The following is a 17,825-nucleotide window of genomic DNA, read 5'->3' on the forward strand; positions in this document are numbered from 1 at the left end:
AGGGTGAAACAACATTGAACGAATTTATTTTTCCTATTGTCCCTACAATAAAATTTCCCAAAATGGTCACATAACTGTGTATCTTGATATCTTCTCAATAAAACTCTACATCTGATATCTCCAATATCATAAGTATCTAAAACTTCAATATTTACTGAATTTAAACACATTGATAACGTCCTTAGGAAAGATGAGTAATAACTATTTGATATTGACATAATTTATAAAATAATGGCATCATGTTCCCACATAATATTTTCACTAAGGAAAAGCCTGCTAGGAACCTTTTACATTATGACAATCTAATTTCAAGATGGAGATTAAGGTCCACGTTACTTTTCTTAGCCATGGGCTAATAACATAATAATTACTTAAGTCTTTGAGGCCACTATTGGATATAATCTTTTAAGTTGACTACACCCCACTGTATTATTTACCCCATATTATGAAAGATGGTCATCAAAAAGGAATTTATTAAAGCAGTGTCACACTTATGGTCATGGGGATTAAAATATTACTAATCATATAAAACCCTACCCTTGAATCTAAAGCAGGTTACTAAAAGTATCAATTTGCAACATTAGGTATTTGTTCAATAAAGTGTGGTTCTAGTGCCATTAAATGACGTCCTTAATTCTTATATTGTTGTGTGACCATGATTAAAGCTCACTCTATATCTCAAACTTATCTTATGCATCAAATATATGTTTATATTCAATTTTATAATTTGTTTTGCCAAATTAACTTAAGTCACAATAGTATAATCATCTTTGTACTGGTCGTTGTTTTGATAAGTATTATTATTTAAAAGATCATGACATGGAGGCTTATAGATGAGGAGGGTACTCTAATTGATCGAATCCATGTAAGGTAAAGAGATCTCATGAAAAGTAATTGGTGCAGAGGCACCTAAGCACACAAGCATACCAAGAGGTCAAAAGTCATAATATGAGCAATTTTATTGTATTTGAGTCATTCATAATGTATTAAGGTTATTTGAGTCCATTGAATCATAATATGTAAGGCTAAATGAGCCATTTTGTCCAAATATATCATATTTGGTCCATCTTGAAGTGTTAAAAGTGTCCATGTAAGGATTAGAGTCATTTATGTCAAAAAAGCAAAAATTGTAAAAATTGCAAAGTCGCAACATTGCCAAAAAGTGCAACAAAAGTGTAAGAATGAAATCCATTGGTCATGGGGTGGTTAGAGTAGTTAGGAAGGAGTTGGAAATGGTTTATAAAACCATGTTTGGTCGAAATCAAGGGGGTAGAGCAGTTTGGAGGGGATTTGACAAAGATTATCCATCAAACCCTCAAACTGTCATAAGGTTTTAAGGAATCTATGACTGTCATAGATCCGTGAAGGATCACATTTGGTGTAATTTTTATATGTAGATATTTTTGAATGATAGATTAATGAAATATCTTTCAGATGAATCCTTTCTTATACATTTTTGTGTAGTATTTGGCAAGATATGTTTGTTTTTTAGAAAATTGTCAAAACCCTGCCGGGTTACCCGTTTTGGCAAAATCCTCATAACTTTTTATTTAACCGTTGGATCTGGCTATAAATTTGAGATAAGTTTTGTAACTCGGTAATCTAAAGTCTGACCAGAGCGATTATCTTTATGATCAATATTTAAAAAGGTATTGATGATTGTTTGCTACAGTTCATGGTGAAAAGCAGACTGGTGAAGGCAGCAGCAATCCCGTTGCAGCATTTGGTGTGGTCACATGAGGGATCATAATGAAGAAAGGCTATATGTGTTGGAAGGTCTCTGAAACCTTTTTCCAGTGCTTTTTGTTTGACTTAATTTGGCTAAGAATTGAATAATGTGTGATTATTTTGGTGAAAATAGTTTTTAAAAAATGAAACCCTGAACTAGGGTATTCCGTGGCAATAAAGAATTTGTTCTCTCATGTTATGGTGAATGATATGATATGAAATATTGAATGAAGGTCTGTAGGGATGGAATATAACCTTTGAAATTGGTTTGGAGTTGAGAAGAGTGGTTGATCTTTTTATAGGCCTCTTGATTCAAGTTTAAGGTCTTGTATTAGTTTTGGGTCAGTAATACCCTTGAATGAACGTGTCATATGGTTTGTGATAGATGCTTTGCATCAGTAATGATTACATATAATTAATAAAAAGTGGATTTCTAGAAAATGCTTTAGACACTATCATGCGAATGCATTTACTAGGTGAAAAAGATCGAATCACCAATAGTATGTGCTAGAGTGGGGCTGTTATATAATTTAGTGAATAATATAAATAGAACAATAGATAAATCCATACCTATACCTATCGGCCCTGCTGTCATCATGACACAAATTGTTGAGAACCAATTTGCAGTTTCCACATTGAGCTTCCTCCATACGCTCCTCTTACAGTTTGCCCAGTAGCACTCTTTGACAAGCATCTCTATCCTTGCTTGTACCTCCCTTCCGAACCTATAAACATTAATCTCCTCTTATCTCAAAAATGTTGTCTCAACGATTGCAACGTCTCAAATTTTACAATGTTGCAGGATATGCAAAAAGTGGTCTTGCTGAAAAGGCTTTCAAAACAACCCTCTCCACAACCCTTGTTGAAAATTGTAGCTAGCTTGGATACTTGACTATTGAATTTTTAATGTTGTCAATGACAATTAAAATTCCTATGTATTACCTCTCATGCAATCCAAACCACTTAGGGCTGGGCTCAAATACATGTAAATTGTAATTATATCTTGCTATGAATATTGGGCAAGACCTATATATAATGTAACTTGTGGATAGGATAGGCCCTATATAAATGTAACTTGTAATTTGATCTGACCCTAATTGAGCGATGTAACTTGTGGTCCTATATTGAATGTAACTTGTAACTTGTGAATAGGGCAGGCCCTATCTTATGTATCTTGTAATTTTAACCCTATGTTTTGGTGCCAAGTTGAAAGGGCCGACCTAGAGTGAATTGGGAGGTTGAGTCACATATATATACAAAGGCTTAGTCATTATATCTACACACACTTAGCGAATACACTCTTCATTCAACAGCAGTGATCAGCGAATTATATTTCTATCAGCAGCAACCTTCTCCTAAGGTCAGTGAACATCATTCCAAGGTCAGCGAAGATCGTATTCCTATCAGCAGCAACCTTCTCCTAAGATCAGTGAACATCATTCCAAGGTCAGCGAAAATATACTTAAGGACAGTGAAGATACTGTCAAGAACAGCGAAGTCATTCCTAATGACAGCGACTTCATTCTAGGGTCAGCGAACTTGAAAGACAGCGAATATTCTCCTTGATCTGCAAGTTGTGTTCTAGATAAGTTCGTATTATGTTATGCTACTATGCTGACCCTGCTGTTCTGAATAACTCAAGTGTTGAAGTACAGTTGTAAAGTCTCATACTGATTTGTCTAATAAAGATCTGAATTTAGTTACTAGGTTTTTCATCTCCAAGAGGGAGGTTTTCCCAAGGTATTTTGGTGTTATTTGTGTTCAATGATTTGATTCTCTGATTTTGCTATCTATATTTATCAATCTGATCCTAAAATTAACATGGTAACAGAGCAGGTTCCTTCTATAAAGCCTAACAGCTGAAGGTAGATCTTGTATTACTTCATTTGCGGGACTAGGGCTAGCATGAATCAGCAACAAATCTGGACAATATACCTACTAGCAAATTGAGGGCATCGATGGGATGATAACAAGAATAAGATTTCAGGTGTTCTCATTCCTCTATTCTCAATTGTAGGGTCCACTTGGTTTAGAGATTTGCATCTGATTGCCTTGTTGTTATTGGTGCCTTATCTAGTGCACAAAGTTCTCTTGCTTGTTAACTACTTCATCTGAGGGTGCTTTCATATGTCGGTTTGTGCACTTGTTTTCAGATCTCAGTATTCCTTTAAGGGTTGCGTAACTATCTTCCTAGGGTTTGTAACAATCACCCTAGTTTGAGCTTTGTTCTAATCCAGTTTGAATTATTGAAGTCAATTATGCCCTACTCTCTATTTTGAGTATGTTTATCTCTCAACCTATTTGATGTGGTTTGTAATGATTCGAATTGATGCATTGATCTAAATACATCCTTGGCACTTAAGACTTCAACATGTGTATTCAGATATAAATCTAGCAGTATTATGAAGGATATAACAGCAAGCACAAATAGGAAGATAAATAAATTAATAGGAGTTTCAGAAACATGGAACCTTAGTCATTAGTGTGGTAGGTATGTAAAGATAACATGTCTTAGTCATCGTATTTAGTATCTATGCCCAATGATGACCTTACTATCTTCATATTATGATCTGATCTTTTATGATATTTGTTGCATAGTTCTGATGCACCATATTCTATCTAAGTCTTAAAATGCTCAATAGTCTTGCTGCTCTAAAATTATATACTCTTATAATGTGTCTCTTGATTTGCATCAAATCTTTTATGGGTTGTATCTTCTGTTCTATGAGTGTTTTATGTTTGGATAAAGTTGTCATGTAAGGTTGTGACTGTGCAACTCTTGGTTCTCATCAGCTCTTCGTAAAGCTCTCATGATCCTTGTTATCCTTTTATTATAACCTTGCTCTGCTCCTCTAGTGTAGAGGATTGCCCTTAGATCTAATGCTTTTTCTGTCATGGCTTTCACCATCCTTACATAATATTCATTGTGATATTATCTCTTCAATTTGAGCATACTGCCTATTACATTCTTTGAAGTAAGTATTCTCTTGATGATGAAACCTAAGATGAATGAGGTATCTAACTTATTGAAGTTGGCTTTTGATCATACACTTGTGCTCAACTACAATGTGTTTTTCTTTTGAGTGGTTGATACTCATACCTGATTTTACGCATTGGCTGGAAAGACAATTTGGCTTATATACCTTGCTTATGGATTTTGTAAAATGTTTTCTGAAGTCATACACTTGCCTTAGTTTTCTAATATAGCTAACTCTTTGTTATTCAACTATGAAAAACAAATTTACATTTAAAGAATGTTGTGTAGCTTTACACTATGATTGAAGTTGATCATAGATTGACAATATCCTTTTGAGCAATCTTGGCATATGTTGTCAATGGTGGAAGTCTAGTCAATAAAGAGATGAGTTATTTTACATGTTAATTCATTCTATTGGGATATTTAATCATGTTGATGTTTCTCTTCAAGATATTCTTGAATTACCATGCCTTCAAACTTAAGAGGGAGCTTGGTTTCTTCAATTGAAGGTATGTCGTGATCATAATAATTGTGCTATGGGTCCATTTCGTAAAAGTGAAGTAAGAAAAAGATTGGCATTTCTCATCTTTGATTTATGGCTGCCTTCCTTGATTGATTCTTATATTATGCAATCTTCATGAGACTTGATTACCACAATTTTTATATTAAGAATCAAGAGGGAGTTCCATATGGAAGTTTTTGAAAATATGAAGCTAGATGTGTGCTCATAGTTAGAAGGAATCATTTGCTCTTGCTGCTAGATATACTAATATTAGAACCATTATAGCTAATGCTGCAGGCTGGAAGTTAGATATAAAGACTATTTTCTTAATGTTGTCTATATTGAATAACTAGAAGGTCATGAGAATCAAGATAGAGAATCTCATGTGTGCAGATTAAAGAAAAGCTCTTTACGGCCTCAAGCAAACTTCTTGAGCTTAGTATGAGAAGATTGACAAGTATTTGATTAGTTTAGGATCTTGCAAGAATGATGTTGATTCTAATCTTCACTTTAAAAGTATTCAATAGTGAACTGCTAATTCTATTTCTTATATATATGTGAATGATTTGTTTCTAACTGTTGGAGATAGTCTCATCATTAGATGTAAGAAAGAATTAGCCACTGAATTTGGAATGAAGAATCTAGGCCTAATGAATTAGTATCTAGGACTAGAAGTATGGCAAAGATCTTATCCTTAGTCAAGAAAATATGCCATTGACATGATGGATTGTAAATCTATGTCTACTCCTATAGAAACTAACTTTAAGAAGTTGAGTATTTCTGCAACTAATTCTGATTTTGCAGATCCTTCAGAGTACAGGCAGTTGATTGGATCTTTGATGTATCTAGTTAACACTAGACCAGATATTTGCTATGCAGTGAGTGCACTTAGCCAATTCATGAACCAGCCAAAGCATGTTCACTTGGTGGCAGCCAAGCACATCCTGAGATACTTGCGTGGAACAATTGGCTATGGGCTGAAATATCCAATCAACACAGTGATCAATTTGGAAGGCTACTCTGATTCTGATTGGGCTAGAAGTGTTATTGACAGGAAAAGCACTTCAGGAATTTGTTTCAGCTTGGAATCTGCTATGATCTCTTGGGCTAGTAGCAAACAGTCCTCAGTTGCATTGAGTATTGCAGAAGCTGAATACATTGCTTCAAGTGTGGCAACGAGAGAAGTAGTTTGGCTTCGCAAACTTTTGTTGGGTTGTTTGGACAACCTTGGGAATCCACTGTTATTTATTGTGATAATCAGAGTTGTATTAAAATGTCTAATAATCCCGTGTTTCATGACAAGTCAAAACACATGGAAACTCATTATCACTATGTTCGTGATATGGCACAAAGAGGTGCCATCCAGCTGAAATATATCAACACTGATGAACAGGTTTCAGATGTTCTCACCAAGCTTCTAGCTCAAGTGAAGTTTGAGTACTTTAGAGAGAAGCTTGGAATTGTGGAGAACACAGCATTGATTGAGAGGGAGTCTCAATCTTAGTGATGCAATTTAGTTTGCATCTTCCACCATCTGCGGGCAATGCAAGGTGACATTGTATCCTTCTCTGGGAAAAGGCTGAGGTGTAAGACCTCTTCCACCCTCTACGGGCAATGCAAGGTGGATCCATCCTCTACGAGCAATGCAAGATGGACACCATGAAATGAGTTCATGATATTTATGTGTTTTATTGCAGGTATACTCTATGGAGCTTATACATTCATCCTTGCGGACAATGCAAGATGAAGGTCATGAATGGATCATGACAAGTGGCAGCTATCCTCCCTAGCTAAGAGGGAGTGTTGAAAATTGTAGCTAGCTCGGATACCTGACTATTGAATTTTTAATGTTGTCAATGACAATTAAAATTCCTATTTATTACCTCTCATGCAATCCGAACCACTAAGGGTTGGGCTCAAATACATGTAACTTGTAATTATATCTTGCTATGAATATTGGGCAAGACCTATATATAATGTAACTTGTGGATAGGACATGCCCTATATAAATGTAACTTGTAATTTGGTCTGACCCTAATTGAGCAGTGTAACTTGCGGTCCTATATTGAATGTAACTTGTAACTTGTGAATAGGGCAGGCCCCATCTTATGTATCTTGTAATTTTTACCCTATGTTTTGGTGCCAAGTTGAAAGGGCCAACCTAGAGTGAATTGGGAGGCTGAGTCACATATATATACAAAGGCTTAGTCATTGTATCTACACACACTTAGCGAATACACTCTTCATTCAACAGCAGTGATCAGCGAATTATATTTCTATCAGCAGCAACCTTCTCCTAAGGTCAGCGAACATCATTCCAAGGTCAGCGAAGATCATATTCCTATCAGCAGCAACCTTCTCCTATGATCAGTGAACATCATTCCAAGGTCAGCAAAGATATACTTAAGGACAGCGAAGATACTGTCAAGAACAGCGAAGTCATTCCTAATGACAGCGACTTCATTCTAGGGTCAGAAAACTGGAAAGACAGCAAATATTCTCCTTGATCTGCAAGTTGTGTTCTAGATAAGTTCTTATTGTGTTATGCTACTGTGCTTACCCTGCTGTTCTGAATAATTCAAGTGTTGAAGTACAGTTATAAAGTCTCATACTGATTTGTCTAATAAAGATCTGAATTTAATTGTTGGGTTTTTCATCTCCAAGAGGGAGGTTTTCCCAGGGTATTTTTCTGTTCTTTGTGTTCAATGATTTGATTCTCTGATTTTGCTATCTATATTTATCAGTCTGATCCTAAAATTAACAACCATTAGCTTGCATCCTTCTGCCTGTGCAAATATGAAATATGAGATCCTTGGAATAGGGTATGGTCATCCATCAAACCATAAAGGTAGGGGGCTTTTATCAGATATTGCAATTCGAAATGTACGCAAAATGTGGAATCATAAACAAGGCACGTGAACTGTTTGACAAAATGCCTCAAAGAATTTGTGCACCTGGACTACTATGATTGTAGGATGTGCACAAAAAAGGATTTATTTAGAAGACTAAAGGTTTTACAAACTCTCAAGCAAATGCAAATGGTGGGCATAAAGCCAAAGTATTTGCCAGTGTCATCCCAGCCTGTGCCAAAATGGAAGCTTTTGAAATAGGGTATGGACACGCATCAAAGTATAAGGAAGGGAGATTTTTATCAGCTATTATGGTTGGAAATGTTTTTGTAGAGATGCAGGCAAAATGTGGAAATATAAACAATGCACTTGAATTTTTGATAGAACACCTCAAAGAGATGTCATCTCAACGAATGTAATCATTGCCAGATTTCCAGAAAATGGATTGCATCAAATGGCTTTAAAACTTACACGCAAATGTAGTTGGTGGGTTATCCAGCCAGGCTAGGCAAATCATGGATTTGCGTAAGACCTTTTTCCTTCTATTTCTCCTCTGCAACTCATGTTTCCCACCTTCCTCTCTTTCTCACCCGTTCCTGCCTTCACCCTTCTTCCTAACTTTGCATTTTAGGGCCTTCTCTTCCAATCTTCTGCATGATTCATCTCCCCTTCCAGTCGCTTACATCCTCAAGTTTTTGTGCCACACAAACTGCTCGAAAATTTCCTCCATTCCATTTTTGTCTCTCAAATCGAGCTTTCCTTCATAGCAAGTGGAACCATCAGGGATTCAGGGATTGCCAGGCACTCTTTTTACACAACCTGCAGAGCCGCCTCCTCTCCATTTCCTTCAAATGTAGTAGAAAATAAAGGTGAATCGACTATTGAGGGGTTGTGGGGTTTTTCATCAATTCTTGGCACCTTTATTTTCTTCTATTTTCTGACCATTACACCTTCTACGATCATGGACACCATGCTGCTTTGATTGTACAGGCTGCTCCCTTCAACTGGCACCCCTCCTTGCATAAATGAAGGTTGTCCCCCCATTGGTCAATTCACATCCTTTTCTCCTTCTTTCATGATTTCAAACATTCTTTCAATATGCCTTCTTTAATTTATTTTGTTTATTTAAGAACCCATCTGATTGGGCTAATGTGGGGATGTGACAAAAGAAAAAAAACATATTCAAATGTGACTTATATTTAAATGTTATATTTCATGTATATATGAAAGTGAGACTGATTTGACAAAGATGGGGAGTTAAATGCTAGATTTCATGTGTATTTTGGGTGCATGTCATAAACCAAAAGAGCATTGAAACTTTGAGACATTAAAAAAAAAAAAGAGTCCGGTCAAGTCCAAGTTATGGGACTCACCCATACTTGACCAAGTCCAAGCCCCTAGGACTCGCTGAGTCCATGCAAGTCCCTGCGAATCTCATTTCTCTAATTGGATTCCTAACCCTTATGAAAATAGTTGGCCTCATGGATTACATTTCAAATGTTGACTAACATTATTGCAAGACCCAAACCAAGATTGATATTGGGAAAGAATTTTTAATCAGTGTGTGTGTATTTTAAATGAAAAATGTTTCTTATTTTAATTGAACTTGTGGTTTTAGGCCAAGATTTAGGAATATCCCAAAAAGGAAATTACAGAAAGCACACAAATAGCAAGGCACTTGTGATATCGAGAGTGGCACAACTTGCCAACCACTTTCTCACTTTACAAAGCATCGTTGCAATAATTCCTTCTCTTAAGAAAATGTTTGTGCCCAATTGTAAGTAATCTCCATATTCCAAAAAAAAAAAAAAAGGAGAGAGCTTGAAGATAGCTTTTAATGACTTAATCAAAAATTTATACACCAAAAATGCAAAGTTAATCAAGGTAAGTAACAAAGACAAACATAAACTTTTGATGGAATTATTTATTTGTTGTTTTACCTTTTCCATTAATTTTGTAATAGTTTCAAATTTATTCTCAATTTTTGAGGTTATAGAACCTTTGTTCAAGGTTCTTCATTGGTGGATGGGGATGGCATACTGATGGATTATTTCTATAATGTTATTAAAATAGCCAAAAAGGCCATTTATGGTGATACTATGGAAATCTATAAGATGAGGTGATTCAAGAGGTTGGGATTGAAAATGTTGTCCAAACTATCATCAACAATCTAGTAGCCTATGTATCCATCGGGATACTTATAATAAAGAGGCATCCTACTATGTCTTGGACTCAATGTGCTACACATTCCATGGATTTGATATTAGAGGACATTGGGAAAATTGAATGGATCAGAAGTGTGGTTGAAGATACTAAAAAGTTACCAAATTTACCTACAACCATACTTGTGTGACCAAGAACGGCATGATTTGCTAACCACTTCCTCACTTTGCAAAGCATTGTTGACGCAATTTCTTCTCTCAAGCTAATGTTTGTGTCCAATCCCTGGATGAAGTCTTCATATTCCAAATTAAAAACAAAGGGAGAAGGTTGCAAGAACAATTTTTGATGACTTATTCATCACAAATACATACAAGTCAATCAATATAAGTAACAAATACAAACATAAACTTTATACAAAAGTGTATAATTGCTTTGTTTTGTTAATGTTAAATTTGTTTTCTTTTTTTGGGTGATAGAATCTTTGATCAAGGTTCTTTGTTTGCTAGATGGGTATCGCATGCCAATGAGTTACCTCCATGGGGCCATGGATAGGGCCAAAGAGGCCATTTCGCATTCCTATGGTGGAAACAAAAAAAAGTTTGCCATCATTTGATGCATCATTGATCATAGATCTACGGACCAACTTCACTAGTTGGACCATGACTTGGCCTACTACTTGAACCCGAAGTTCTACTTTTTTGATAAATTTAAGGCCAACAAGGAGGTCACGGAAAGCATCATCTTGTGCATCGAAGATAGTGCTAGAAAATTATTAGAATATTTAATTATTATATAATTAGTATTTTAATGGTCATTAGTGTAATTTTGCTTTAATTAGTTTTCTATTTTTGGCTTAAATTTTTAGAAGTTGTTTCTTTTTAGAAACATCACCGCTTGTAATCGCCTATTTAAACGGCTCTACAGTTGAATAGATTAATCCGATTATTTTGTTCAATCAATTTTTCATGGTATTAGAGCAGGTCGATGGGGTTTTTCAAGATTTGGCGAATTTTTTAATGAAAAAACCGTAGGCTTTCTACCTCGAATATTTTTCCAAAAAAATTTTAAATCAATTTTTTTATGAAAAAAATTGTTGGATTTTCAATTTGAGATGGATTTTGCAGGTTGGAAGTTTCAAGGTTTTCGCGATTTTTTTTGGGTCGCGTTTGTCAAGTTTGTGCCTTACGCGCGGATTTGTGTCTGTTTCTGAGCCCGCATTTTTTGCTCATCGTCAATTTGTTGAGCTGTCGTGTTTTATCCCGGAGGCGCGATTCTTTTGCACAGAGACGGACATTTTTTTAAAGCCCGAAAATCGCAGTTTTTTTTGGGCCGCGTTTTGCCCGAAGTTTGTCGTTTATTTTTTAGTGGCGACTCCAACGATTAACCTAGTGTTTTTTGTTCACGGATTAGGTTTTGATAGTCGGCAACCTTCGCTTTTTCTTTCCTAAGTGTTCGACGATTCTGACGCGCGTTTTTCTCGTTTTCCAACTCTGTCAAACCCACGAGGGCAACTTCATTACTGACGGCGTGATTTTCCGCAGGATTTTTTTTTTCTGCGAACTACAAAAATATTTCCATGATTTTATCATCTATGATTTCTGTGTGCTAGGTTTTGGTGCGAGTTTTGTTTTACTTCCCAATGGGTTTGTGTTGGAGCTGCGCCTTTTTCGCGATTTGGGATTTTCAGTTCTTCGTGCATGGTTTTGTCTCTTTCCAGCAGAGATTTTGTGTCCTTATTTTCTGCAGTTTGTTTTCGGATTTTGTTTCTAGAAAAAATTCAAGTTTCGGGTTTGTTCGCAATTTTGGGTTTTAATAATTTTTTCCTTAAAAATTATTTTTGGGTTTTATTAAATTTTTCCACAAAAAAATTATTATTTTTCTAAGCAAGGCCTCTCGTCCACAAGTCCCAGGTTTTCATGATTTTTTCCTGAAAATTTGTTTGATTTTTCTAATTTTTTCTCCACAAAAAAATCATGGGAGGGTTTTGCTTGATTTTTCCTCAAAAATTAGGGAGTGTTGTTTTACCACGCGATGTCTATTGTTTTTCCGTGCGAGGTCTACTGTTTTACCATGTGATGTCTGTTGTTTTGCCACGTGATGTCTGATGTTTTACCATGTGATATTTGGTGTCTTGCCGCGTGATGTTTGGGGTTTTACCACGCAACGTTTCAAGGTTTGTACAATTTTTTCCTCGACTTGTTTCAGGGGTTTAGTTCCTGTTTAGGGTTTTTACCAAAAAAAATTCCACAAAAAATGACGATTTGTATCTTCAGTTTTGGAGGGTTTGCCGATTTTACCTCAAAATCGTGATTTCATGTTTCAGTTTGGTTACCCAACATCAGGTTGGATGGACTCTGGTATTCTTGGTCATTACCACTTTGCATATCCTGTGAGGGTCTCCACCACAACAAAGTGTTCTGTGGGTTTGTGATCAAGACCTGCAATGTCTTTTTTAGGGTAGTTCGTTGACAGAATGACCATTAAGAGAGGGTATTAGAATATTTAATTAGTATTTAATTAGTATTTTAATGCTCATTAGTGTATTTTTTCTTTATTTAGTTTTCTATTTTTGGCTTCTATTTTTAGAAGCAGTTGTTTCTTTTTAGAAACATCACCACTTGTAATTGCCTATTTAAACGGCTCTACAGTTGAATAGATTAATCCGATTATTTTGTTCAATCAATTTTTCAAAAATGTGATGAGAGACAAAGTTCTTGATGAGTTGGAGGCCTAAAGGGGTGCCAAGGAAAGGCTATTTTCTTCAGCTCAAGAAATTCAAAGGAGGGAAAAACAACAAACAATTCCTTTAATTTTTAGCTTAACACTAGAAGTAGAAAGTAGGAACTTAAAAATTTGAATAGACTCTAAATTTTTTACTTAGCCCTTATGTTTTTTAAATGTTTTCTCTGTAAATTTATGTTGGGAAAATTACAATACTAACATACCAAATCTTCAAAGGTTAGCTATCTGTGTTTTGTCCCAACCCTAGAGTGCTTCTAGGTGTGAATGCAATTGGAGCCTATTTGAGAGCATTCACACGAAGAAGGGAACAGGTCACCCCAGGATGCCTTAATGACCATGTCCTCATTTGATGCAACCTTCACCTTAAAACCAAGAAGGTGGACTGTCAAAACACATAGAGATGTCCTACTTGCTGGTGATCTTGTTGAATTTGACAGAGAAGCAATCAAGCCAACAGAGTTGGATGCAATGGAGGAAAACAAAGAGATTTACAAGAAATAATCAGTCATCATTTTGATAATGACTTACCTTTGTAAATGATGTCCAATTCTCAATTCAATATGCAAGATATATTCTAGTTATATTTTATTGATCTATGTATTGTCTACTTATATGATAAATCTGATTGTCTACTTTTGTATGGCAGGTGAGAGGAGCATTTTATATTTTCTATGTCCTTTTTCTTAAATGCCATATGATATATATATATATGAGAGGGGAGGATCAAGCAGTGCCTTGACCGGTCATGTCTTATGGACATGACCAATCAAGTCACTACTTGATCTCACCCTTTGGTATATAATATCAACCGGTGTTAAACATATTTGTCAACCCGATATTAATCGGTGATCACATAACACATAACATATTTGCCAACCCAATATTAATCGGTGATCACCTAACATATGACATATTTGCCAACCCGATATTAATTGGTGATCACATAACATGCGACATATTTTCCAACCCGATACTAATCGAGACTTACGTAACATGTTTAACCGATATGCCAATCGGTATTAATTATGGCATTTGGTATTGCAAGGTAACCGAAGTGAATCGGTGTCTATGTTAACGGACACCGATCACTTAACTAATGGTTATATTCATTAATCATTATATTCGAAGTTATACTGATCGGTATATGGTTATATTAATGCTTCGAATGTTTTCCTTAACACCCGATATCAATCAGTGTGAGTTTATTACATCTCCCCAATAACAATTGGTTCAAGCATAATCATTAAATACTAATTGATGTTCAGTTTACCGATAATCATCAAATCGGTTTTGCAATGGTTATCCTGATTTGCTAATTAGTGAATGCAACTAATATAATAGATTATCACATCAGAATTCTATGATAATAAACAATTATGTATAAATAAAGAATGCTTATCAATTGAGGGCATGATGATATTCATTTGAATAATCGATACGATAAATGATTGAATGAGAGACTTCATTTATCTCTCATTCAATCATTTATCTTACCGAAGCTATCTATGCATTAACAACCTTCTAGTTTGAGGCCCAAGAAATTTACACCAAGAGAGGGAAGAGTAAGATGTAGATTGCATTTGATTGTTTTCTGGCATGTCATCATATGTAAACAGTTATAGTGCTGTTATACGTTTATTGTTTATAATTTTCTTGTATTACATTGTATCGTTTGACTTTGAAAATAAAAATTTTGAGAGTTTGTGGGTCATATGACATATGTAATGTTTGAATGAAGGGTAACTAATTATCAAATTAGACTTTTTTGTTCTCTAAATTCATCTATTTATTTTTGTGTTTGTAATTATTAGTGTTTTTTTTATGTGTTTACCAAGTCCGTGCAAGTCAAATTTTTGAGATGTTGAATCCACATTCTCAAACTATAATTAAAATATCTTCATTTATGTGGTACAGATTTAATTGAGATTGAAATTGCTTTTTTCCCATAAATCTGTGAATTTGAACCAGAAGATTCATAGAAGCAATGTTCAAACTAAAAACAAGGAATAAGGGCTTACCCTTGGAATAAGACTTCCACAATACATTGAATGATCTGGAAAAACAATGTTCACGCAATGGGTACTTGTCTTACAAGTTAGTAAGCCTCATTGTCAGGTTACAAGGATCACATTGAAAATGTCTGTGAAAATCAAATTCACTAGTAAAATACTTCATTAATATTAACTGAGAACAAATTATAATATGTAGAAGTTCCAAAAATATTGTAGATATTAATTATGATACCTACTTCTATCTACCTAATATTGTAGACACATTAAATACAATATTGACCATTAACAATATAAGGAATTATTATTCTAGCACCCTCCCTTAATGGTCAATCTATCAAAAATATCAAGTTGCCCCCTGAATTTTACAAACTTATCCGGGCTCAACGACTTAATGAGAATATCCGTCGTCTGATCCACTGTCAAAACATACTGCAACTGAATTGATCTGTCTTCTACCAGCTTGCGGCTGTAGTGACAATGAAGCTCAACATGCTTGGTACGTTCATGGAAGACTAGATTTTTGGCTACTTTGAGCACCCCTTGATTATCAGTATACAAGGGAGAAGGACTTGCTTGCGGCATCTGCATGTCAGAAAGGATCCTTCAAAGCCAAACTGCCTCACATGCGGCCTTGACTGTTCCCTAGTATTCAGCTTCGGTAGAGGAAAGAACCACGGCTTGTTCCTTCTTGCTGCTCCAAGTGACGGCACTAGTACCCAAACTAAATACATACCCAGAAGTGGATTTTCTGTCATCCACTAATCCTGCCCAATCTAAGTCAATATAACCAAAGTTACCCCGAGTTTCCGGGACGGGGACGGCAGGGGACGGCGGGATGCATTTCCGGGACAACAAATTTTTTTGCCAATTTTGGGGACGGCAGGGGACGGCAAAGGGGACGGCTATATAAAATATATGAAAAATTTAAAATATATAGGAAAATTTCAAAATTCTAAATGTTCATATGAAAACATGGATAAAGCATGCATATATAGTATATACATAATATATTCATATGAAAACATGGATATAGCATGTGTATGATACTATGAAAAGTTGAAAACATTTTAGAATGTAAATTCTGAACATACAACATTGTTAATACTCAATAGACAATTTCAATATGGAATTATGCATTCATAAATCAGAATTTCAGTTCATTCACATTGTCAATATGCATATCATAATAGATATTAAACTTTAAAGAAATAACATACAAAATGTCAAAATGCCCAAAGGCTACACTGCTGCCATATAGTTGCATTGTCAATTACAATATGAAAATCAAAATAGTACTCAGTAAAACAGAAGCTAAATACAAAAAAGCAAAGTATAATGCTGCCCCTAAACTGCTTCTCCTAACATTGCATCAAAATCAGAGTCCTCTGAGTCGCTCCCACTATCATGGTCTATGTCCACCTCATCCAATGGAATCCCAACCAATCCCTGTGTTGTCTCCTCCTCATCAACCTGGGCCACATCTTCGGGATCAACATCCCATCGCAAAGCTGGAGTCTGTCGATACTCTGGAGTCTGACGATCCTGAAGTCGAAGAGCACTATGCACAGCTACTAGCTTCTCCGCTCGTCTAGAGGTAAGTCTATTCCTCTTGATAGAGTGGATAAAGCCATATATGGACCAATTCCTCTCTGCAGCAGACGAACTAGCAACCTGTGAAAGTAGGCGAGTGGCAAGTGATTTCAATTGTGGTGTATCCCTCCCATGCCATGTCCACCATCCAATAGGGTCTTTTTGGGCTAATATGGCTATGTCCAACCTCGCCTGTGGTTTACTCAATGTAGGACCACGAAGATTTGTGAAGTCAAGGAATTGTGCACGAAGTATGGAAGCCTGCTCCTTTGTATATATCTTATCAATTGCCCGTGTGAACCCATCTAAAACCTCATCATCATCACATGGAAGCACCCTTCCATCCCTTGGTGCATACCATTCCGGATTCAATGCATAGGCTGCCATATGAAGCGGGGTGTTCATTATGTTCCACCTTCGCGTCACAATGGGCCTGATATTCTGCTCATAGAACTCCAAAGTAGGATCCTTATCCGAAATTGTTTGCTTAATCTTCCCAAGCATACTGTCAAATGTCTCATGTATCTCTCCAAGACTAGGAGAGTCTGTATCAGCATATCTGATGACATCTACAATAGGAGAAATGATAGAGCAAAGGTATCTGCAAGTGCAAAGTTCAAAATATTAAAACTAGAATATGAAAATCAGCAATCTAATTTTTATTTTTTAAAACAATCAACAATTTAACAATAAAATCGACAATGTCTTACCTCACAGTGGACCACCAATTGTCATCAAGGATCTTTTGTTTGGTAGATTTTCCTTCAATAGAGTTTGATTCCTGCCATCTAGTCCACTCAGGATTCACCACCATCAACTGTAGAGGATCATGCACCTCAAGCATCCTCTCCAACAAGATGAAGTAACTAGCATATCTATATTCATTAAAATTAAAATAATAAAAAAATAAGTGGCATATCTATATTTTATTCAAAGAGAATTAAAATACAAAATTGGAAGTTTGATACAATATTAAGAGGCATTAGCAGTAGCACACCTTGTTTCAATGGGTTTGAGGAACTCCTTCTTTGAAAATGATCTAAAGAGAGTTGAAAATGATCTAAAGAGAGCAAGTGAGGTGTGGTGGTTGCAAATGAACATTTGAATGTCTCTAGCTTCTGCCACCGCATGCTTCACCCAATCTATTTTTCCTATGTCTTTCAATGCATTGTTTAATGCATGAACACAACATGGACTCCAAAAGATGTGCTTGTAAGCACCCTCCACCATCATACCAGCTGATTTGCACACACGTGCTGAAT

At 35.7% G+C, this 17,825-nt stretch overlaps 1 protein-coding gene across 4 annotated transcripts in view; it reads right to left on the minus strand.

The window, feature by feature from the left end:
• The window catches only part of LOC131067543 (uncharacterized), a 111,452-nt gene that overhangs the window by 28,519 nt on the left and 65,108 nt on the right, over nucleotides 1-17,825 (minus strand). Inside the window, exons 15-16 of one of the 4 annotated variants that reach the window (XR_009111837.2) lie at nucleotides 17,274-17,438; nucleotides 16,147-17,164 (exon numbers count right to left, since the gene is read on the minus strand). The exons of the other annotated variants lie outside the window; for them this stretch is intronic. The gene's annotated coding sequence lies outside the window, so the exon portion shown is untranslated. Of the gene's footprint in view, nucleotides 1-16,146; nucleotides 17,165-17,273; nucleotides 17,439-17,825 lie in introns of those variants that run through there. 4 annotated transcript variants of the gene reach the window in all.

This window comes from Cryptomeria japonica, chromosome 5, assembly GCF_030272615.1.
Source record: "Cryptomeria japonica chromosome 5, Sugi_1.0, whole genome shotgun sequence".
Lineage (NCBI taxonomy): Eukaryota > Viridiplantae > Streptophyta > Pinopsida > Cupressales > Cupressaceae > Cryptomeria > Cryptomeria japonica.